The following is a 24,522-nucleotide window of genomic DNA, read 5'->3' as shown; positions in this document are numbered from 1 at the left end:
GTGAAGAAAGTCATTGGTAGCTTGATGGGGATAGCATTGAATCTGTAAGTTACTTTTTTTTTGTTGTTTTTTTGAGATGAAGTCTTGCTCTGTCACCCAGGCTAGACTGCAGTGGTGCGATTTCAGTTCACTGCAACCTCCGCCTCCCAAATTCAAGAGATTCTCCTGCCTCAGCCTCCTGAGTAGCTGGGATTACAGGCATGTACCACCACACCCAGCTAATTTTTGTATTTTTAGTAGAGACGGGGTTTTACCATGTTGGTCAGGCTGGTCTTGAACACCAGACCTCATGATCCTCCTACCTCGGCCTCCCAAAGTGCTGGGATTACAGGCGTGAGCCACCAAAGATTTTGTTTTGTAGCTTTCTTTTCTTTTTTTTTTTCTTTTTTTTTTTTTACTTTTTCTAGTTTTGGTGTCAAGGTAACAGGAACTGTTTCTTCCTCCTCTAATTCTAAAAACAACTGATTAAAATTGGTCATAATTCTTTTAATATTTGGTAAAATTTGTGAGTGATTCCATTTGGACCTGGAGATTTTTTTGGGGGGAGCTTTTTAATTATGCATTTATTTAATGGTTATAGTACCATTATAGAACAGGCTATGTATTTAATCTTGATTGAATTTTGATTATGTTTCATGGAATTGGTCAATTTATTTTGAGTTGTTGAATTTATGAGCATTAATTTGTTCATAGTGGCTGCAGAATTTGTAGTGTATATCCAGTTTATTCCTGCTATTAGTGATTTGTGTCTTTTGTCTTCTCTGTCTTGCTAGAGGTTTATCAATATCACTGATATTTTTAAAGATAATTCTTTGGTTTTGTTGTTTTTAAGTTGTATTCCTATTCTCAATTTTATTTTTACTATTTCCTTCCTTCTGTTTATGTTGGGTCTGCTTTCTTTTCTTTTTCTATTTTCTTGAAATAATCAGGACAGTCTTGAGAGTTACAAGTGTTTCTATGAATAAATGCACTGGGAGAGCAGGTGTCCACTGGGATTATCAGGCAAATTAGAGAGGGTCGTCACCCTATTGATGACCTTAAGCAGTGGGACTGTAGGAATTAGATCCATGGCCACTTCATGTGTATCACAAGGGTCTTGGATCAAGATATCTGGTCAGCACTGGCTCTTTCGCTTCTTGCATGAAGTCCCTCTAATCACAAAGAGCACAAATTGTAATCCTGTGAAGTTCCATAGTCCTGACGCCCTAATATACTCAAGTTTGGTCTGCATTGTTGTTTTGGTACCAGGAGGTATGTGCTAACTCTTATAACAAGGTTTCAAGTGTAGGTGAAAAGTCAGAAGTGGTAGCTAATATTTGTTGTGCCTCTGTTGTTGAATATGTTTAAATCTATAATTTACTCCTCATAACAATATTATGAGATAAGGTTCAAAATCTTCATTTTGTAAAAAGGAAATTAAATCTTGAAGAGGCTAAATCCTTTGTATAACATATAGCAAATGGTGGAGATAGGACGTGAGGTGAGAGATAGATGCCTAACTCCATCCTACTAAAAAGCTTTCCAGTGCATGCTGTTTGCATCAACACCTGCTAGCTGTCATTACATACAGAGGAGGGTGCTCTGTTCATGTAATCACAACTGTAGTTTCTAGAAAGGCCCCAATGTATATTTAATCATGATGAGATATGGTGATGTTGGATTCATATATGTAGTTGTTTTGATGAAGGAAAATAATAAATACATTTACATCATTTTAGGAAAAAAATAGATTTGTTAAATGTCCTTTGTGCAGCTATAAGAACCAATGAAGTAATATTTAAGCTACATTACCTCAGGAGAAGGTGTTGACCATGTCCTGAACAATCCATTTTATAGTTGGGAAATATTACCAGCATGTATGTAGTGTTTAAACCATAAATTATATACACACAGGGTCATAGGCAATGGACATAATCAATGACATATATAGACAAAATTTGGAGATTGAGATCTGACAAAGATAATCAGTAGAGCCCAGTAGAAAATGAAGTGAAGGATTTGTGTATGTAATTATTCAGGGTCTACCAAAATGTATACAGCTTCATTTTGTCTACTTTAAAAGGAAACAAGTTATACATTTTCCTTTCTTTCATTCATACTAAGATGTAGATAAAACACATTTATTTACTTATTTACATTTAAACATTTATTCCACAGCTTTTACTAAGAAGTGCAATCTGTTGATTAATCTGTATTGAGTGCACAGAACTTACAATTCAGTCATGAAAAGGCAACCTAATTTTAAAATGGGCAAAGGACTTGAATAGACATTTCTCCAAGGAAGATATACAGATGGTCAATAAGCACATGAAAAGATGCCTAGGATCACTAATTGCTATGGTTTGGCTGTGTCCCCACCAAATCTCATCTTGAATTGTATCTCCCAGAATTCCCATGTGTTGCAGGAGGGACCCAGGGGAGGTAATTGAATCATGGGGACCAGTCTTTCCCATGTCATTCTTGTTAAAGTGAATAAGTCTCACGAGACCTGATGGGTGTATCAGGGGTTTCTGCTTTTGCTTCTTCCTCATTTTCTCTTGCCACCACCATGTAAGAAGTGCCTTTTGCCTCCTGCCATGATTCTGAGGCCTCCCCAGCCATGTGGAACAGTAAGTCCGATTAAACCTCTTTCTTCCCAGTCTCAGGTATGTCTTTATCAGCAGCGTGAATACAGACTAATACAGTAAATTGTTACCAGTAGAGTGGGGTGCTGCTGAAAAGATACCTGAAAATGTGAAAGCGACTTTGGAACTGGGTAACAGGCAGAGGTTGGAACAGTTTGAAGGGCTCAGAAGAAGACAGGAAAATGTTGGACAGTTTGGAACTTCCTAGAGGCTTGTTGAATGGCTTTGCCCAAAATTCTGATAGTGATATGGACAATAAGGTCCAGGCTGAGGTGGTCTCAGATGGAGATGAGGAACTTGTTGGGGACTGGAGCAAAGGTGACTCTTGTTATGTTTTAAGAAAGAGACTGGTGGCATTTTGCCCTTGGCCTAGACATTTATGGAACTTTGAACCTGAGAGAGATTATTTAGGGTATCTGGCTGAAGAAATTTCTAGGTACCAAAGTATTTAAGAGGTGACTTGGGTACTGGTAAAGGCATTCAGTTTTATAAGGGAAGCAGAACATACAAGTTTGGAAAATGTGCAGCTTGACTATGCATTAGAAACGAAAAACCCATTTTCTGAGGAAAAATTCAAGCTGGCTACAGAAATTTGCATAAATAGCAAGTACCCTAATGTTAATCCCCAAAACCGTGGGGAAAATGTCTCCAGGCCATGTCAACGATCCTCACAGCAGCCCCTCCTATCACAGGCCCAGAGGCCCAGGAGGAAAAAGTAGGCTGGGCCCAGGGTCCCTGTGCTGTGTGCAGCATGGGGCCTTGGTGCTCTGTGTCCCAGCTGCCCCAGCCATGGCTGAAAGGGACGAATGTACAACTCGGGCTGTGGCTTCAGAGGGTGGAAGCCTCAAGCCTTGGCAGCTTCCACATGGTGTTGAGCCTGCAGGTGCACAGAAGTCAAGAATTGAGGTTTGGGAACCTCCATATAGATTTCAGAAGATGTACAGAAATGCCTGAACGCCAAGGCAAAAGTTTGCTGCAGGGGTAGGGCCTTCATGGAGAACCTCTGCTAGGGCAGTGCAGAAGGGAAATGTGGGATCAGAGCCCCTACACAGAGTCCCTAGTGGGGTGCTGCCTAGTTGGAGGTGTGAGGAGAGGGCCACCATCCTCCAGACCCCAGAATGGTAGATCCACCAACAGCTTGCACCACACTCCTGGAAAAGCCACAGACACTCAATGCCAGTCTGTGAAAGCAGCCAGGAGGGAGGCTGTACCCTGTAAAGTCACAGTGGCAGAGCTGCCCAAGACCATGAGAACCCACCTCTTGCATCAGCATAACCTGGATGCAAGACCTGGAGTCAAAGGAGATCATTTTGGAGCTTTAATAAAAATGTGACTTCCCTGCTGGATTTCAGACTTGCATGGGCCGTGTAACCTCTTTGTTTTGGCCAATTTCTCCCATTTAGAGTGGGTGTGTTTACTCAATACCTGTACCCCCATTGCATCTGAGAAGTAACTAGCTTGCTTTTGATTTTACAGGCTTATAGATGGAAGGGGCTTGCCTTGTCTTTGATGAGACTTTGGACTGTGGACTTTTGGGTTATTGGGGTAATGCTGAAATGAGTTAAGACTTTGAGGGACTATTGGGAAGGCATGGTTTGTTCTGAAGTGTGAGGACATGAGATTTGGAGGGGCCAGGGGCAGAATGATATGGCTTGGCTGTGTCCCTACCAAACGTCAACTTGAATTGCATTTCCTAGAATTCCCACGAGTTGTGGCAGGGACCGAGAGGGAGGTAATTGAATAATGAGGGCTGGTCTTTCCCATGTTATTCTTGTTATAGTGAATAAGTCTAACGAGATCTGATGGGTTTATCAGAGGTTTCCACATTTGCTCCTTCCTCATTTTCTCTTGCCGCCACCATGTAAGAAGTGCCTTTTGCTTCCTGCCATGATTCTGAGGCCTCCCCAGCCATGTGGAACTGTAAGTCCAATGAAACCTCTTTTTCTTCCCAGTCTCAGGTATGTCTTCATCAGCAGTGTGAAAATGGACTAATAACACTAATCATTAGTTAAATGCAAATCAGAACCACAATGATACACCATTTCATACCCGTTAGATGACTATCATCAACAAAACCCCAGAAAATAACAAAAGTTGACAAGAGTATAAAGAGATTGGGACCATTGTGCGTTGCTAGTAAAAATGGAAAATGATGTAGCCACTGTGGAAAATAATGTGGCAGTTCCCCAACAAATCTAACATAAAATTACCATTTGATCGGAAGTTTCACTACATTTAACGTAGTGAAACATTTAATGTATATACCCAAGAGAATCAAAAGCTGAATCTTGAACAGATGCTTGTGCACTGCTATTCTTAGCAGCATTAAAAATAGTCAAAAGGTGGAATCAACTGAAGTGTCCATCAACAGATTAATAGAAAAAAAATGGTGTGTTCATACAATGGAATATTATGTAGCCTTAAGAGATGAAATTCTGGCACACTCCATGACATGGATGAAACTTGAAGGCATTATGCAAAGTGAAATCAGCCAGCTGCAAAAAGACAAATACTGTATAACTCCATTTATATGAGGCACCTACAGTGGTCAAATTTATAGCCACAGAAAATAGAATGATGGTTGTCAGGGGCTTGAAAGAGGGGAGAATGGAGAGAATTGTTTAATGGGTATAGCGTTTCTGTTTGGAAAGATGAAAAAGTTCTAGAGAAGAATGGTGGTGATGGCTGCCCAACAGTGTGTATGTACTTGATGCCACTAAACTTGCACACCTAAAAATGATTAAAATGGTAAATTTTGTTGTATATATTTTACCACAATTTTGAAAACTTAACATCTTTGTCTGTCCAGCACCCTCCCCTAATTGAATAGCGTAAATCAACTTAGCAAACTAAAAGCCACTAAACTGATGTTTCATTTATTTCCTGCAAATGGTCTAAAAGTTCTCTTTAGCATTTTATTTTAAAAATCAAGTTAGTTTGGTGGCTTGCTTCTTTACGTTAAAAATAGCATGGGTTATTGTTGAATGAGATAGCATGTAATGTAGATATTAAAGATAGTTCACGTGTTGGGCACTTTTGTGCCTGGCACTCTACTGTTTTACACGTTAGCTCATTTATTCCTCACCACAATTCTGTATGATAGCTATCATTTTTGTCATGCACCAATAAGCAAACTGAGGCATGAAGTCTTTTAATAAATTTCCTGAAGATAGTAAACCAGTGTATGGTGCATCCAGGATTTAAACCCAGGTAGTGTAACTCTAGAAACACACCATTTATTCATTATCTGATTAATTAGCTAGTAACCATGAATATTACTCTTGATCTTGCTGAGCTTTTGTTTTTTTCATGGGTAGTTTTGTTAAAAACTTTCTTACCTTTAACTACATGAACCACATGCCAGCAGTGTGATAAGCACTTTCATTCATTATCTCAAGCTTCTGTACCTCCAGAGCCTACAACAATGTGTGGCACATTATGTGTGTTCTATAACTTTAAATAAATGAATAATGCAAAAAGAATACATGCTTAATAAGGAAGGAATGGAATTTATTTCCAGTTCTGTGGCCAGAAGCCATTTGTATCTCGTTTGTGTGTCTAGGACCCATTGGAATGCAATGCAGCCAAGTTAATATTCAGACAAACTGCAAACTAATAAATATTAAGTTTCCCTAAGTTTCCTATTGCCTGACGGTACTTCATTGATGTCAGTACTGAAATGGGCCAGCTCCACATCAGGATGTGGTTGGGAAGAGGCTGTGCACTGATCTAAGAAAGAAATCTGATGAAAATATGCTTCCACTGCATTATTCAAGGAGATAGTATATAAAACTCTGTATATACAAGTATACCTCTAAATGTAATCTGAATATTAAATTTTAAATTAGTGCTGTACTTTTACTTCTAAAATGAAACTCAGAAAGGATGGCATAATTCCAAGAAAGAAAAAGTTTGGAAACTTCCTTAACAACACCATTAAGCATTCCTTAACAACAACAACACAGGGAGGTGCTGTTTTAAAATAACTCACGGGTCAAATAGCAACTTTTTGGATATTGGTCACTGTTTTGGTGTGGTCTGTGGAATGGGTCAAAGGGGGACAGTTTTCACACTGAAGGAAATATATGAATATTCTATTCTTGATGGTAAGTCTAATGAAAGGTAAATGGAGAAATAAGGCAATTTTGTCTCGCTTCGCACCAGAAGTGTGAAAGGACACATAGGCAATCAGACCAAAAATAAATGTTTTGTTTCAAGTAACCAGATACTTGAGGCAAAAGCATTTTTTTGTACCTTCCTATGTGTAAAATTATCTATCTCATTCACGTAAAATTGGTTTTGTTACCATTATCGAGATACTTACAAAACAATGGTTTTTATTTTCAGGAGAATAGTGAGTTCATTTCTATTTGTTTGTTGTTTAGTTAGTTGGTTGACTGTTATGAGGGAGCAGGTGGGAAGGCTGGCTAGATAATTGTCCCAATCAATTACTTTTCTCCTGTGTGTACGGTTGCTCTAAATAAGGATAGTAGAGTGATCAGGCAAGTTACCAAGGTTGCCTGCTTCCCTTCAAATCTGACAAATAGCCATGGGCACGCCATTCTTAATGCCACCAAAATGAATGGTGTCTCTCTAGTGTAATGGATGTTCTACATTAAAAAATGAGACAGAATGTGAGCATAGCTTTAAATTATTAAAATGGAGAAGATTTATGTTCATACCTTGTGTAAACTGGTTTACAGGATGCATTCTAAAATGTGAAAAACAGAAGGTAGCAAAGTAATCATGCTAGTGGTCAAGGGAGATTTTGCTTAAGTTGTGTTTTTGTAATTTGTATAAAAATTTATATGTTGTGTCGACTAAAATAAACTAGAAATAATTAAAAATCATACATACTATGTGATTATACATTTAGACATTTACACTTGTGTGTGTATTTGGGGAAAAAGACTACAGGTAAATACATCCATATTAATAGTATTTCTGGGTTGTGGAATTATGGCATTTTTTTCCTTGAACACTTCAGATTTACAAAGCACTGGATAAGCGGGAAGAATTACTTTTATAATCAGCTATGACGGTAAGTTTGTTTGAGGTGCAGTCTCATTTTTCCCATGTAACAAAGGAGTGGGCCTTGACCCAATCAGAGCTAAGTGTTGTTTTTGTTTTAACTTACATCAATCTGTTTATTTCACTCATATGAAAAGCACAGGCATGTCCCAGGTTCACAAAAAGCAAATAAAATCATTGCCCTTTACTCACCTTGCTCTCAATTCAATAAACTAAAAAGAAAGGATATTTATTGTGAAAGGCATGATTATCTCTTCTACATATGTATATTGAGAATATAGCATGTGCAAGGAATTATTCTAGGTGAAACAGGGAATACAGCAGTGAAAAACACAACCAAAACAACTTCCTTTAAAAAGCTTACATTCTAATGGGAGGAGAAGACATTAGCGCACCAACTACATATTACGCTGGAAGATGATACATGCCATGGAGATTACAAAAAATAAAACTGAGTACATGAAATGAATTTAGAAAAGGAGTGAAATTTAAAAATGTCTAGTTGCTGGTCAGGGTAAGCGTTATTGAGATGGTTTGTTTTTTCTTTTTTGATAACTTTTTACAGCTTTATGTTTGATATTCGTTAAACATACTGTCAATATTTAAAGTGTAAATGAGATGAATTTAACATGTACATGTGCCCATTAAACAATCACCATGAAGGAGATAGTGAACATATCCAGCACACCCAAAGCTTTCCGGTTCCTCTTTTTAGTGCACACTCATACCTCTCAGGTGTGAAGTAGTGAGCCACACTCATACACACAAACACACACTGGGCTATCTCATTGTTTCAGGAGCATTTGTTCAAAATGTTATCCTTATGTCCATGAATCGTCTCAGAACTTTATTAAAACTTAGCTGATATACGTGTATGTGGCTGCATTAGTACTACATTTTCTTAGTTACTATAACTTTATAAGTCTTGAGACCAGGTGCTGTTCTCCAAATTTGTTGCCTTTCAAAGTAACTTGCCATTGTAGGTCCTCTGCATATCTATGTAAATTTCAGAATTTTAGTTTGTCAATTTCTAAAAGAAGAAATCTAGCTATGATTTGATTGGGACTGTTATAGATCAATGTGGGAAGAGTAGACATCTTAACAATATTGAGATTTATGACTTGTGAATTCCATTTATTTGTTATCTCAGCAATATGTTGTAGTTTTCAGATGTTTTGCTTTTTTTTCAGGTTTATGCCTAATTACTACACATTTTGATATTTATAATAATATCAAAATCACTGTAATATTGTAAATGTTTTAATTTTTTTCTCCATTAATTGTCAGGTACCTTTAAATCATAATTTAATTGGATGATACAACTGGATTTTGAAAAAAGTATACATATATGTATATTAAAAGTAATGTATTTTTTTCTGTTTGGCAGACTGACTCTGCTATCATATCATGTATTAGTCCAAATTCATACTGCTGATAAAGACATACTCGAGATTGAGAAGAAAAAGAAGCTTAATTCGACTTACAGTTCCACATGGCTGGGGAGGCCTCAGAATCATGGTGGGAGGCAAAAGGTACTTCTTACATGGCAGTGGCAAGAGAAAATGAGAAAGAAGCAAAAGCAGAAACCCCTGATAAACCCATCAGATCTCATGAGACTTATTCACTGTAACAAGAATAATATGGGAAAGACCAGCCCTCATGATTCAGTTGCCTCCCTCTGGATCCCTCCCACTACACGTGGGAATTCTGGGAGATACAATTCAAGTTGAGATTTGGGTGGAGACACAGCCAAACCATGTGATATCATAATGTAAAATTGCACTCAGTATCACTCAGCCTCCTCTCAAGGACAATATATCAAAATATATGGCATGTTTCAGTTTATTTAGCATCGCAAAACTCTAAAATTGCACTTACTTTTAGAAACCTGGAATAATAATATAAATGCCAGCTCATAGACAGATATAAGACTACATATGACAATTTTCTAAATTCAATCTAACCACTTTTTAATTCTGTATTCTCAATGTTTTTCCTCCTCTTGAAATTCACTCACTCTTTTTTTAATTTATTTTTTATTTCAATAGGTTTTTGGGGAACATGTGGTGTTTGGTTACATAAATAAATTCTTTAGTGGTGATTTGTGACATTTTGGTGCACCTATCACCCAAGCAGCAGTATACACTTTACCCAATGTGTAATCTTTTATCCCTCACTCTGCTCCCATGCTTTCCCTCAAGTCACCAAAGTCCATTGTATTATTCTTGTGCCTTTGTATCCTTATAGCTTAGCTCCCACTTATGAGTAAGAATATATGATATTTGGTTTTCCATTCCTGAGTTTTTTCACTTAGAATAATAGTCTCCAATTCTATCCTGATTGCTGCAAATGGCATTATTTTATTCCTTTTTGTGGCCGAGTAGTATTCCATGGAGTATATGTCTATATACCAGATTTTCTTTATCCCCTTATTGACGGATGGGTATTTGGGCTGGTTCCATACTTTTGCAATTGCAAATTGTGCTCTTGTAAACATGCATGTGCAAGTGTTTTGTTCATATAATGACTTCTTTTCCTCTAAGTAGATAACTAGTAGTGGGATTGCTGGATCAAATGTAGCCAACTGATCTTCAACAAAGCAAACAGAAACAAAGTGGGGAAAGGACACCCTATTCAACAAATTGTGCTGGGATAATTAGCAAACCACATGTAGAAGAATGAAACTGGATCCTCATCTCTCAGCTTACACAAAAATCAACTCAAGATGGATCAAAGACTTAAAGACCTGAAGCCATAAAAATTCTAGAAAATAACATTGGAAAAACCCTTGTAGACATTGGTGTAGGCAAAGACTTCATAACCAAGAACCAAAAGGCAAATGCAACAAAAACAAAGATAAATAGATGGGACTTAATTAAACTAAAAAGCTTCTGCACAGCAAAATAAACCATCAGCAGAGTTAACAGACAACCCACAGAGTGGGGGAAAATCTTCAGAATCTGTACATCCAACAAAGGACTAATATCCAGAATTTACAAAGAACTCAAATCATCAAGAACAAAGTGAACAATCCCATCAAAAAGTGGGCTAAGGACATGAATAGACAATTCTCAAAAGAGGAAATGGCCAACGAGCATGGAAAAATGCTCAACATCACTAATTATCAGGGAAATGCAAATCAAAACCACAATGCAATACCACCTTACTCCTACAAGAATGGCCGTAATCAAAAAATAAAAAAATAATAGATGTTGGCGTGGATGTGGTGAAAAGGGAACACTTTTACACGGTTGGTGGAAATGTAAACTTGTACAAGCACTATGGAAAACAGTGTGAGGATTCCTTAAAGAGATGATATTTGAACAAGAACTTGAGGTGAAAGTAGAAAATGTATAGCAATCTGGCAGAAGAGTGTTCCAAGCATATGGAACAGCCTGTGTGACGACTCTGAGGCAGGGGTGTGCCTATCATGAACAAGCAAGAACAAGGAGGCCAGTGTTACTAAAACAGAATGAGCAAGGAGGACAAATAATAGGTGATGAGGTCAGTGGTAATCAGGGACCAGATACTATGGCCTTGAAGGTTATAGTAAAAACTTTAACTTTTGTTTTGGTAAGAGGAATGAGGTAATCTAGCTTAATATTTTAAAGTATCATGCAGTTGCTGTGAGGAGAATAGATTGTAGCAGGACCAATATACCAGCAGGAAGACCAGTTAGGAATCTAATGCAGTAACTCAGGTAAGAGATGAGGATGCCTTGGTCAGAGGTGCTAGCAGTAGAAGCAGTGAGAAGTAGTAAGATTCTATACATATTTTAAAGATAGAGCCAAAAGCATCTTTTGTCTGTGGAGATGGAGAGACCTTAAGAATGACTCCAAAGATTTTAACCTCAGCACCTGGATGGATAGAGTTGTCATTACTTGAGACAGAGGAGAGCATGCGTGTAATACATTTTTGTAAAGCATAGTAAAATTCTGGTACATGCAGATCGACATGAGATTTAAGTATTCTGTTGGGAATAATGAGTCAGCACTAGCTACACAAGTCTGGATTTCAGAAGAAAAAAGGCTTTTTGGCTAGAAATGCAATTTTAGGAATTGTTGGCCTACATAGAATTCTACAATTTTGTGGACAGATGTCAGGACTTAGGTGTAAGGCATACGAGCTTTTAGAGTTGAGTTCGATGCAGTAAAATCAGCAAAGGGAACTGAGAAGGAGGACTAAACATAGGGTAGGAGGAGTAAGTAAAACTAGAAATGAAAATCTCTGAAGGAAGAGAGAATGATGAAATGTACCAAATGGGGTCTGTTTGATATAGAATAAGAAGGAGATGAATTAGAGATAGTAAATACAGACAACTCCTTCAAAGAATTATAAATAGGTAAGAAACGTGCCAGTAAGTAGAACAGAAAGTGTAAGAAAAGGAAGAAGGCTCTTGTTTGTTTTGAGAAGAAATAATAACATTTATTTACTCTTGGGAATGATCTAATAGTGAAAACAAATAGTAAAGGGGAAAGAGAATGTGGGGCAAAGTCCTTGAGTGAGTGTCCTAGTGCTTAACTGAGGCGAATCCAAGTAGAGAGGCACAGATTAATGTAGATTCTTACAGGTAGTGTTGGGATGGGTGGCAGTTCTCTTCTGACTGTTTCAACTTTCTCAGTGCAGAAGGAAGCTGAATTTCAGACAGTACATACATATATACATTTAACACATTGAGCATATTTTGTGTTCTGAATACTATCCTAGGCCTTGATGTGATTATGTCATCAGATGTTCTTGCCCACAGAAAATTTGCATTCTAATGAAGATGTACAATTAAACCTAAAAAAATTGTAAATGTTATGAGAAATGTTAGATTTCTATGGAAGTATTACAAAAAGGGCATTTAATTCACTTGGCCATAAGTGGCACCAGAGAAATCTTCCCTCACAAAGTAATCTCTAAGTTGAAATGTGATTATTGAATAGTGGTAGAGGGGCTGTAAGGGTACTTCAGATAGAAGGAATAGTGAATGGAAAGCCTGAAATATGAGAGCTAATATGGCAGTTAAAGGAAACGGCAATGACGGTAAAACTAAAAAAGGTTGATGGAAAGAGTAACTGAGGTTGAAAGACTGGCAGGGGCAAGATTATGTATCCATGTAGAAGAGTGTGCAATTTCTCCTTTGAACATTTGGAAGGGACTTAAACAGAAGTTATGGACAGATTTGCATTTACACTCTAGAAAGAGCATTGGCTCAAGTGTGACAAATGGAATGGAGTGAATTGAGGGGAAGTCAAGGAGAACAGGTGAGACACTATTTCAGTAGATAAGGTGAGAGGCGGTGTGTTGGAAGACTAGCAGTCATGGTGTTGCAGGAAAGTGGGTCCACTCGAGAATATTCAGGAAGAAGGATCAAGTGGGTGTGAGTAGTGATTGAATGTGGATGGTTGAGTGAAGAAACTCAAGGGTCACTAACAGAATATGGCTTGGTGGTAACTTTAAATGAAGTACGATAACGAGGCTTTGGGGAAAAAGTGCTGGATTAAACTTTTGACAATGCTGTGTGATGCCCAAGTGGAGTTTTTGAAAAAGACAGAAATGAGTCTAAAACTCAAGGGAAGTTGTTGTTTGATTGGAATTATAAATTTGGAAGTTATCGGCATAGCTATAATTCAGTTTCTAACCAACTACAAAGAAAAAAATAAAAACCTCAAAGAACAAATAGGCCAAAAGATTGACATTCAGGTCACTGTTAACTTTTCTTATCACTAAGCCTGAAGGCCATTGTCCTTTTATTCAGGTTTTCCTTTGTTCTTTAGAGGGTGAATTAGCATGTTCCTTTAATGTTTTCATATGGAATTCTCATGCATTTTGAAGTGAAAGGGTTATAAATGTCATATAATTTTCCTTGGCATTTTTATTTTCTGCAAGTAAAGAACATTTCACTATAAAGCATTCATAATGATACTGATTTTGTTGGTCATATTCTCCAGCTACTAATTTTCCATAAAAATTCGCTTGGGGGGAAAAAAAGGGAAAAACACTTTTTATTAGGATTTGCGCTAAACTGAGTTAGCTCGTTCACGGCAAAGAAGTCATTTATTGCTGACATGGGTCCTGTTGCTGATGGTCTTTCTCCATAAATCTAGCATGTCCTGTGAAAGGTTAATGCTGCAGTTTAGCAGCCAATTCCATCCAAAGTGTAGTAAAAATTAGCATACCTTTTTTTACTTAGTTATGTGTATGCATATCAAGAGTCTTTTTAAAATTCAGACTCCAAATAATCCAACATTAAATAAATAAAAATAATTGATTGTGTCATGTATTATGCTAGAGTTTTATATTCCTAAACTCATTAAAGCTTCTCAATCATACTTTCCAATTGGTATTGTTATCTTTAATAATGTAGATGAAGAAAATGGGTGCCTGAAAGGTGGGTCTTTCTCCAGAAGTGACAAATAAGTCATAATTCCCAAGTCCAAAACGTCAACAAAAATGCAAAACATTATGGATAAATAATACTCTAGGAAGGCTTGAACATTCATCATTGTGCAAGCAGAGGGTCATTGAGAACTGGCTCCGAGAATCCCAAGAATTTTTCTTGCTGTCCTTTTGTTTATCGTCATTGTGTGCATTTCCCCAATGCTTTGGAAATAATTTGGAGTCTTTACAATGAAAGATGAGATCTTTATTGTGACAACACAGCAATCTAATTTATCTCTGACATAGTTCCCCCTTTACCCAGCATAAATGGAGTGACAGCTCAATGATGTCATTCCATATAATGTAGGGTATCAAACAAGGAAGAAGTCATTTGGGGTCTGCACCAGGGAAAACAATGAACAATGTCTTTCAGCTTCCTGTGAGCACCACTGCAAAGGTTCCTACATTTATCCCTAGGGTTTCCAAAAGGTAGACATTGAGTATTGCACAGAGCTAGTGTAACTAGCCTCACAGGATCATTCTAAAGATAAAATGAGATAATTTGAGTAATGAGATCTAGCATAGTGACTTGAACTTAATATATTCTTATTTTTTTCTTTCTATTTTTTTTTCTGTTTCTAGGTTGATTACTTCAGGCTAGAAAAATACCTTTGAATTTTGAAAGAAAATCTCTCTCTCTCTCTCACTGTGTGTGTGTGTGTGTGTGTGTATGTATGTATGTGTTTGCAACTTTGGCTCTCTAAAAGGAAAAGTATAAAATTTTTAGTTTCAGTTTTCTGTACCCTAACATTTAATTTCATCTAGATCTGGAAAGAATAAAACAAACTTTTGAATCTGCTGAAGTCAAAAGGTTATGGTATCTGTGCTAAAAATACATAAACAAAAACAGCAACAACCACAATATTCTAATGAAATGTAATAGGTGTAAAATAAACTTATATAAAATGAAAAAGAGAAAACAATAGAAAGGAATAAGCAACTGAAGCTTTAAGCAATGTTACCCGATGAGAGTTTTGAAGGAATTTTGGAATTTTCAGGAGTTTATATGAAAAAGTGTAAGTTTAGGAAAGAGAGAAAATTATGGGCAGATACAGAAGGCATAAGCCATGTAGCATGTTTGGGAAACTTCACAGAATTTGGCACTGGTGAAATAAAAAGGCCAAAATTCTGCATCGAGGCTTGGTTCTGATTGTGGTCTACCTTCTATGCAAAGGAACTGGACTTTTTCCTCAAAACAAGGAGAGCCTTTGGAGAGCTGTAATCATAGGAATGCCAGGATCTGGCCTAGACTTAAAGATTAATTTTGGGTCAGGGTAGAGTTGCTCTAATTCAAAGACAAGTTTCATTCCTGACTCATCTCTACCCCTTACAACCTCCCATAACAAATGAACACAACAATCTCTTCATTTTACTCATTAAATATATTTTGAACCTGCCTCTTCCTCTCTACCCCTTCTGACACAATCCTGATATGAGCCACTATTATATGTCATTTGGATCTTTTTACTCGTTTTCTGACTTGTCTCTCAAGAAACCCTTTATCCCCAGATCCAATCTATACAACACCTAAAGGTCTTTTTAAACTACAAATCTGATCATGTCACTCCTTTGTTTAAAACCATTCAATGCCTTCTTCTAGCACTGAAAACTCTGCAAAATAACCTACAAGGCCCAGAGAAATCTGGGTACATTCTACCTCTTCAGGTCTACTCTGTACCACTGACCCCCTGGCTTCCCAAACTCCAGCCCTATCACACTTTGCTCAGCCCTTGTCTCCAACAATACTAATTCTGCCTACATGTTATTCCTCCTGATTGGAACACCTCTTCCCAACATCACCTAGCAACATCAACCCTGCCTTCCCTTCAGCTTCAGACTGCTTTCTCCCTACCCCTCATCATGCCTGCAGTTACCTGTCCAATGCTTATCTTCCTGGATCAACTGGAAATATGCAGGGGCCTTGTCTTATTTGCTGGTGAAACCAACATTAATAGCATAGCACCTATCGTGTTGTAGATACTTAATGAGATTCTACCAAACAAACTTGCTGAATAAATGAATAAAGTGACTTGCTGTCACTGTACTACAAAGCCACAGAAAACATCATCTCCTGTCCTCAGAGAACTCACAATCTAGCAGGTGAGAGAATAATGAACAAAACATGAGTCGATGTTTTATCCTCCTTCATAGGGACAAGCAGGGGCCATGATAACAGAGGAAAGAGTGAGTAAAGAAAAATCTTTGTGGCAGAGGTGAAGTTTGAATTAGTTCTGAGAGGAAGCATTGAAGACACTGTAGTCAGGCTGTCAGAACCTCAGGAAAAGGAAGAAGCAGGCAAGGATGTGTGCAATATAAAATCATGAATCATTATTGTCCACGGACCCAATAATTACATATTTGAGTATTCGATAGTGACATCAAAAAGCACAGAGAACAGTAATAGGTTTTATTTCCCTGAAGTAGAAATAATTGTGAATTGTCCGTGCTGTGAAGCTGGTGTGCAGAGTGGTTACTTTGGTAGTTAGTGAGCCCAATTGTCTGCCAAACAGCTTTATTGCTTAATGGTATCATGGTTTTAAAATGTATTGCCATACACACATTTATAGTTCAGTTTACTACATCTGATATGTTGTATATGGTATGTAGATACTCGAACATCTTACAGCATAACTGTTAATTTGAAGAAGCCCAATCTAAATGTTAAAATATATATCAGGTATACCTAGTAAATGTATACATGCTCATATATGTATAGTCTTATGCATAAAGTATATAGTAATAAAATAATCCTATTTTATACTACACTAAATATTTTTCACACATTGTCTAATATTATTTTCACAGTATTCCCCAAGATACTGATGTTAATATATCCAGTATACAGATTAGGAAACTAAAGGTTTGATAGGTTAAGTAGCATGTCCTTTATCTGAGGGTTAGAACGAGGATTTTAACTCATGTTTTCCAGCTCCATAGCACATTCCCTAATATGATACACTGCCAAAATAAATATATTAGATATTTATACACTGGAAATGAGGAAAAATATTAAGGTTTTTCACTGCAATAAATGAGAGAGGCAATATTCTTGTGGCATTGTTATGGCAGATAACAATAATGGTCCTTAAGATTCAAAGGCAACCTCCTGCATGTGTGTTGAGTTTGTTGATTTTACTTTCAGCAGGAAGCACAGCCTGCATGACTAAGCTTTCCCACTGCTGTGAGATTAATTTCAGGTATCAGAGGTGTACTGGTGTGCACTGATGGCTGGATCTAATGCTCCTGGAGGCACATCTATTCCTCATGTCATGCTCAGTCTTTTCTGTTGCCCTTCCATGTGTAAAATAGATTAAGCTTCCTTGGTGTATTGTCTTATAAAATATATAACAGAGAACTTAAAGTGAAATTGCTTTGTATTGCAGAATAAAGGACAAAAGCCAGATGAGAGTAATTGCAAATATGCATATTCTTTTCATGGTTGAGGGTTTATTCCTTTATTTAAAAAAACATTAAAACATCTGTCTCACTCTAGGCCCTTTATATAAGTTGATTCATCCTTGCAGATCAGAAGGCCAGTGATAATAGCGAAAGTACAGAGATGTTTAGGACTTCCCCAGTAAGTTTACAGCTCTCTTCTCTATATCTCTTATTCTTTGCTTTTCTACATATGCATTTCCATTGGTCCACTGCTCCCATTTAGCTCATGAGACATTCTGCCGGACCTGTGATCTGATTGGTCCCTAGGTTAAGTGTAATGAAAGTTTTAGAGAAGGGCTTCACCACAGAATGCTTCTAGACTTAGTCTGACTGCCTATCCTGATGTTCTTCCCATCAGTGTGGGCAGATTGAACATATTAATAATGCTTGGTGCTAGGAATAGTGGTAATAAAAGAAGACACCTACAGGAGAAGAGGCAGAGCTTGTTTAGTCACTTATTTTATCAGAGCTTTCTAAAGCAAGGGAATCAGCCATCATCACTGTGTTAGCTGGAAACTCATAGGTAGGCAGGGGAGTGGAAAACATAGTGAACAGAAGAGAAGGGTTCAGGTATGCTTTGATTGGACGTGGTTGGCATGAAGAAGCTGCAGTTGCTTCTTCTAACTAGAAGCAGGGCATCCTCTATAATTGGTTTGGGGAGAATATTGGCTTTTTCTGGTTGGTCCTGAGGTGGAAGCAAAAATAAGGGAAACTATAGTCATTGAACAAATCCTGTCTGTTCTGGGTCAGTTGCTGCAGAGCTTTTGGTTTGGTTTCCTGGGGCTGATTGCTGCCGAGATGAGGGATCAGAGTACAGGGGTGATATTGGTTGGAATGTGGAACCTTTATGGGGAAGAATCAAGGGAGGATGCAGCCATCCCCGATTTTGAAGGATTAGTAGAAGTTTGCCAAATATCCAAACAAGGAAAGTATGTCACAGAGAGAACAGCAGGCACAGAAGTGTAAAACAACAAGGCATGTGAAAGGGGCCTGACTATATTTTGGAGTTTTGAGAATATGACTAGGGCCAAGTCCCACAGAGCCTTATACACAAGGCAAAGGAGTTCAATTAACCCTAAAACAAATAAGGATCTAGAAGGAATTCACAGCCCAGGACTAGTGCTGTCAAGCTTGCTAAGTGACAAAATATGCTGGACAGGGGGTAGCTATTTGTGAAAAAGGCCTTGGGATATCTAGGACTCAATGACTAGAGAAAGAGTCAAGCCAAGGTCAGTAACAAGATATTGGGATGAACAATACCACGTCACGTAGAGAGGATTACAGGAGTACTGGAAACAAGATTTAAATTCAGGACATAGACAAGTCATGTGAGGTAGCAGCACACAGAAACAAGAACTTGCCCTCATGAGGCTATTTTAAAAGGCCTCAATATGAACCATTCTGCTCATACTGGTGAACATCTTTAAAGTGCTGCTCAGCACCTGACATGTAAGGCTGGACTGGATGCATATTTTGAATATGTAAAACTCTTTGAAAGATAATTGTAATTGTCCCGTTTCTATTATTAGTGTTTATAACTACAACACAAGAAATCAATATCCAGGGATAAATACATGATAAACAATATTAAAATGTTTAAATCCAGTAGTTTTAGATGAGAATTTCTTTTAGCTAATGACTCCAGGTGTCATGCTTTAGAACAAGAGTTTGCAAACTGTGGCCCCCACGCAAAATCAGGCATGCACCATTTTTGAGAAGGTCTGTTGGAACACAGCAATACCCACTTATTTATGTATTGTTTATAGCTACTTTCACACTACAACAGCAGGGCTGAATCATTGCAATAGAAATTGTATGGTCTGTAAAGCCTAAAATATTTGCTATCTGGGTGTTTTTATTTTATTTTATTTTTTTTCCTTTCCCCTCGAGATGGAGTCTTGCTTTGTCACCAAGCCTGGAGTGCAGTGGTGTGATCTTGGCTCACGGCAACCTCCGCCTCCCGGGTTCAAGCAGTTCTCCTGCCTCAGCCTCCAGAGTAGCTGGGATTGCAGGCACCCGCCACCAGGCCCGGCTAATTTTTGTATTTTTAGTAGAGAAGGTGTTTCACCATGTTGACCAGGCTGCTCTCAAACTCCTGACCTTGTGATCCACCTGGCTTGACCTCCCAAAGTGCTGGGATTACAGGCGTGAGCCACCGCGCCTGGCCTGCTATCCGGCTTTTTACAGAAAATGTTTCCCAGCCTTTGACTTAGAACCCAGGGCAAATGGAACAAAATATATTCTAATTACTTGACATGAAAATAAACATAATACGTGACTCCTATCTTATGTGCATAATCTTCATTGGAGGTAATATCAGTCCCATGGTGTAGATGAGGAAGGTGAGGTTCAGGGAGGTTAAGTAATATTTTGAGCAGAATATAACAAATATCAAACGTATGATTTTGACTTATGTCTAACTAGCTTCAAAGTCTTTCTACTTTGTCAGATTTTTCCAATTGTAACTTGCTAATTAATTTAGCAAACATTGAATATTTACTTCCCCGGTACCTGGTAGGTCACTGAGGTAGGTTCTATAGAGCTAACTTGCCTTCAAGAAACTAAAATCTAGTGAAAGAACCAGAGAACCAGACAAACATGGCAAAGCATGAACAAAGGCAGGCCATATAGGTTTATCAAGTGTAGAAGTTAAGCGCCTGCCTGTCTTGAAGTCCTGGGTCTACTACAGGTAAGCTGGGCAACAAATCTAGTTATGGAATGTTTCTGTCATGCAATTTTCATGTCCATTAGGAAAAGATGATAGTTACTTGTCTTATGAAGATTGTGAGGAATAATGCATTATTTTATTCAATGCATACTACTGAGCATCTACTAGAAACTGATATTGTCTGAGGCATTTGAAATACCTCATTGGACAAACCACCACTGCTTTGTAGAATTTATGATTGCCAGGGGAAGAGAAGCAATAAACTGTAAGCATTATTAATAAGTTAATTATATAAAATATTAGAAGAAAATGAGCACTGTTGAAAAAAGATAATTAAGTATAAGAGAGTATGGAGATCAGCAACATGGGGCAGTGGGGAAGGGGAACTGCAAATTAAATGAAGCCATCTGGGAGAGCCTCCTTGAGAAGGTGAGTTAGGAGTGAAGACTCAGAGAAGGTGAGAGAGTTGGCCATGTGCATTTCTGGCTGAGAGCACTCCCAGCATGAGGTGGTTGAGGTGAGCAGCAAAAGTCTAGGCCATGTCTGAGGTAGTAACTGTGCTATCCAAGGAGAGGTAAGTGTGCCAGAGTGGTTAAGATGGAATAACCAAGGGAAAATAATTCAAAGATGAGGGATCAGAGGGGGTCTGGTTCATGTATGACTTTAGGGGTCTTGTGAGGACTTTGAATTTCAATCTATCTAGATATCTTTGCAAGGCTTTAAGAAGAAAAAGATATAACCCATTGAATATTTAGAATAATGCTTTACTTAGCTTATAATAAGTGCTCAAGAAATATTAATTGTAATTATTTTAATGTTGTTCATGTTGTGTGTATCCCTAATGAGGGATAGCTCATTGTCTATGAAGGAGGTCAGTGTACAAGATGAGACTGGAGAAGTAAATAGTTGCCAGATTATAATTAGTGTCACACCAAGAAGATTTTGTACTTGATTGTGAAGATGGTAAGAAACGGAAACAATTTGAGACCCATGGTCACAGGAAGACAATGAGTTTAGTCTTGAGCTAACCAATTTGGCCTATTTGTCTCCTTCCTAGGAGACTGAGATAGCTGAGATCTGCTGGGGTAGAATTGGAAAATCGACTTCATTATTTCTAGGCCAGATCCTGGCATTCCTATGATTACAGCTCTCCAAAGACTCTCCTTGTTTTGAGGAAAAAGTCCAGTTCCTTTGCATAGAAGGTAGACCACAATCAGAACCGAGCCTCGATGTAGAATTTTGGCCTTTTTATTTCACCAGTGCCAAATTCTGTGAAGTTTCCCAAACATGCTCCATGGCTTATGCCTTCTGTATCTGCCCATAACTTCCTCTCTTTCCTAAACTTAAACTTTTTCATATAAACTCCTGAAAATTCCAAAATTCCTTCAAAACTCTTATCAGGTAACATTGCTTAAAGCTTCTGTTAGCTTATTCCTTTCTATTGTTTTCTCTTTTTTATTTTATATAAGTTTATTTTACACCTATTACATTTCATTAGAATATTGTGGTTGCTGTTTTTGTTTATGTATTTTTAGCACAGATACTATAATCTTTTGACTTCAGCAGATTCAAAAATTTGTTTTATTCTTTCCAAGTCTAGATGAAATTAAATGTTAGGGTACAGAAAACTGAAACTAGAAAATTTTATACTTTTCCTTTTAGAGAGCCAAAGTTGCAAACACATACATACATACATACACACACACACACACACACACACACACACACACACACAGTGAGAGAGAGAGATTTTCTTTCAAAATTCAAAGGTATTTTTCTAGCCTGAAGTAATCAACCTAGAAACAGAAAAAAATAGAAAAAAATAAGAATATATTAAGTTCAAGTCACTATGCTAGATCTCATTACTCAAATTATCTCATTTTATCTTTAGAATGATCCTGTGAGGCTAGTTACACTAGCTCTGTGCAATACTCAATCTCTACCTTTTGGAAACCCTAAAATTTAGGAACCTTTGCAGTGGTGCTCACAAGAAACTGAAAGACATTGTTCATTGTTTTCCCTGGTGCAGACCCCAAATGACTTCTTCCTTGTTTGATATCCTACATTATAGGGAATGACATCATTGAGCTGTCACTCCATTTATGCTGGGTAAAGGGGGAACCATGTCAGAGATAAATTAGATTGCTGTGTTGTCACAATAAAGATCTCATCTTTCATTGTAAAGACTCCAAATTATTTCCAAAGCATTGGGGAAATGCACACAATGACGATAAACAAAAGGACAGCAAGAAAAATTCTTGGGATTCTCGGAGCCAGTTCTCAATGACCCTCTGCTTGCACAATGAAGAATGTTCAAGTCTTTCTAGAGTATTATTTATCCATAATGTTTTGCATTTTTGTTGACGTTTTGGACTTGGGAATTATGACTTATTTGTCACTTCTGGAGAAAGACCCACCTTTCAGGCACCCATTTTCTTCATCTACATTATTAAAGATAACAATACCAATTGGAAAGTATGATTGAGAAGCTTTAATGAGTTTAGGAATATAAAACTCTAGCATAATACATGACACAATCAATTATTTTTATTTATTTAATGTTGGATTATTTGGAGTCTGAATTTTAAAAAGACTCTTGATATGCATACACATAACTAAGTAAAAAATGGTATACTAATTTTCACTACACTTTGGATGGAATTGGCTGCTAAACTGCAGCATTAACCTTTCACAGGACATGCTAGATTTATGGAGAAAGACCATCAGCAACAGGGCCCATGTCAGCAATAAATGACTTCTTTGCCGTGAACGAGCTAACTCAGTTTAGCTCAAATCCTAATAAGAAGTGTTTTTCCCTTTTTTTCCCCCCTAGCGAACTTTTATGGAAAATTAGTAGCTGGAGAATATGACCAACAAAATCAGTATCATTATGAATGCTTTATAGTGAAATGTTCTTTACTTGCAGAAAATAAAAATGCCAAGGAAAATTATATGACATTTATAACCCTTTCACTTCAAAATGCATGAGAATTCCATATGGAAACATTAAAGGAACATGCTAATTCACCCTCTAAAGAACAAAGGAAAACCTGAATAAAAGGACAATGGCCTTCAGGCTTAGTGATAAGAAAAGTTAACAGTGACCTGAATGTCAATCTTTTGGCCTATTTGTTCTTTGAGGTTTTTATTTTTTTCTTTGTAGTTGGTTAGAAACTGAATTATAGCTATGCCGATAACTTCCAAATTTATAATTCCAATCAAACAACAACTTCCCTTGAGTTTTAGACTCATTTCTGTCTTTTTCAAAAACTCCACTTGGGCATCACACAGCATTGTCAAAAGTTTAATCCAGCACTTTTTCCCCAAAGCCTCGTTATCGTACTTCATTTAAAGTTACCACCAAGCCATATTCTGTTAGTGACCCTTGAGTTTCTTCACTCAACCATCCACAGTCAATCACTACTCACACCCACTTGATCCTTCTTCCTGAATATTCTCGAGTGGACCCACTTCCCTGCAACACCATGACTGCTAGTCTTCCAACACACCGCCTCTCACCTTGTCTACTGAAATAGTGTCTCACCTGTTCTCCTTGACTTCCCCTCAATTCACTCCATTCCATTTGTCACACTTGAGCCAATGCTCTTTCTAGAGTGTAAATGCAAATCTGTCCATAACTTCTCACTGTTTAAGTCCCTTCCAAATGTTCAAAGGAGAAATTGCACACTCTTCTACATGGATACATAATCTTGCCCCTGCCAGTCTTTCAACCTCAGTTACGCTTTCCATCAACCTTTTTTAGTTTTACCGTCATTGCCATTTCCTTTAACTGCCATATTAGCTCTTATATTTCAGCCTTTCCATTCACTACACCCAGCCAACAGAGTACTTTTTTAATATTAACATATTTGTGTTTTTATATTTAACATGCACTTCTTGTAGATAGCATACATTTGTGTCTCACTTATTTATCCAATCTGATAAGCTCTGACTTTGAGTGTTTATACAATTTACATTTTTTTTTTTTTTTTTTTTTTTTTTTTGTGAGTGAGTCTTGCTCTGTTGCCCATGCTGGAGGGCAGGGACACAATCTCAGCTAACTGTAAGCTCTGCTTCCTGGATTCCAGCAATTCTCCTGCCTCAGCCTCCTGAGTAGCTTAGAATTACAGGCGCCCAGCTAATTTTTGTATTTTTAGTAGAGACAGGGTTTCACCATCTTGGCCAGGCTGGTCTCGAACTCCTGACCTCGTGGTCCACCCCCTTAGTCCCCCAGAGTGCTGGGATTACAGGCATGAACCACCATGCCCAGCCACAGTTTACATTTAATCAGATTATTCGTATTGTTGGTTTTAAATCTAACATCTCACTATATTT

Source organism: Gorilla gorilla, chromosome 8 (genome assembly GCF_029281585.2).
Source record: "Gorilla gorilla gorilla isolate KB3781 chromosome 8, NHGRI_mGorGor1-v2.1_pri, whole genome shotgun sequence".
NCBI lineage: Eukaryota > Metazoa > Chordata > Mammalia > Primates > Hominidae > Gorilla > Gorilla gorilla.
This window is presented reverse-complemented; position numbering follows the sequence as displayed.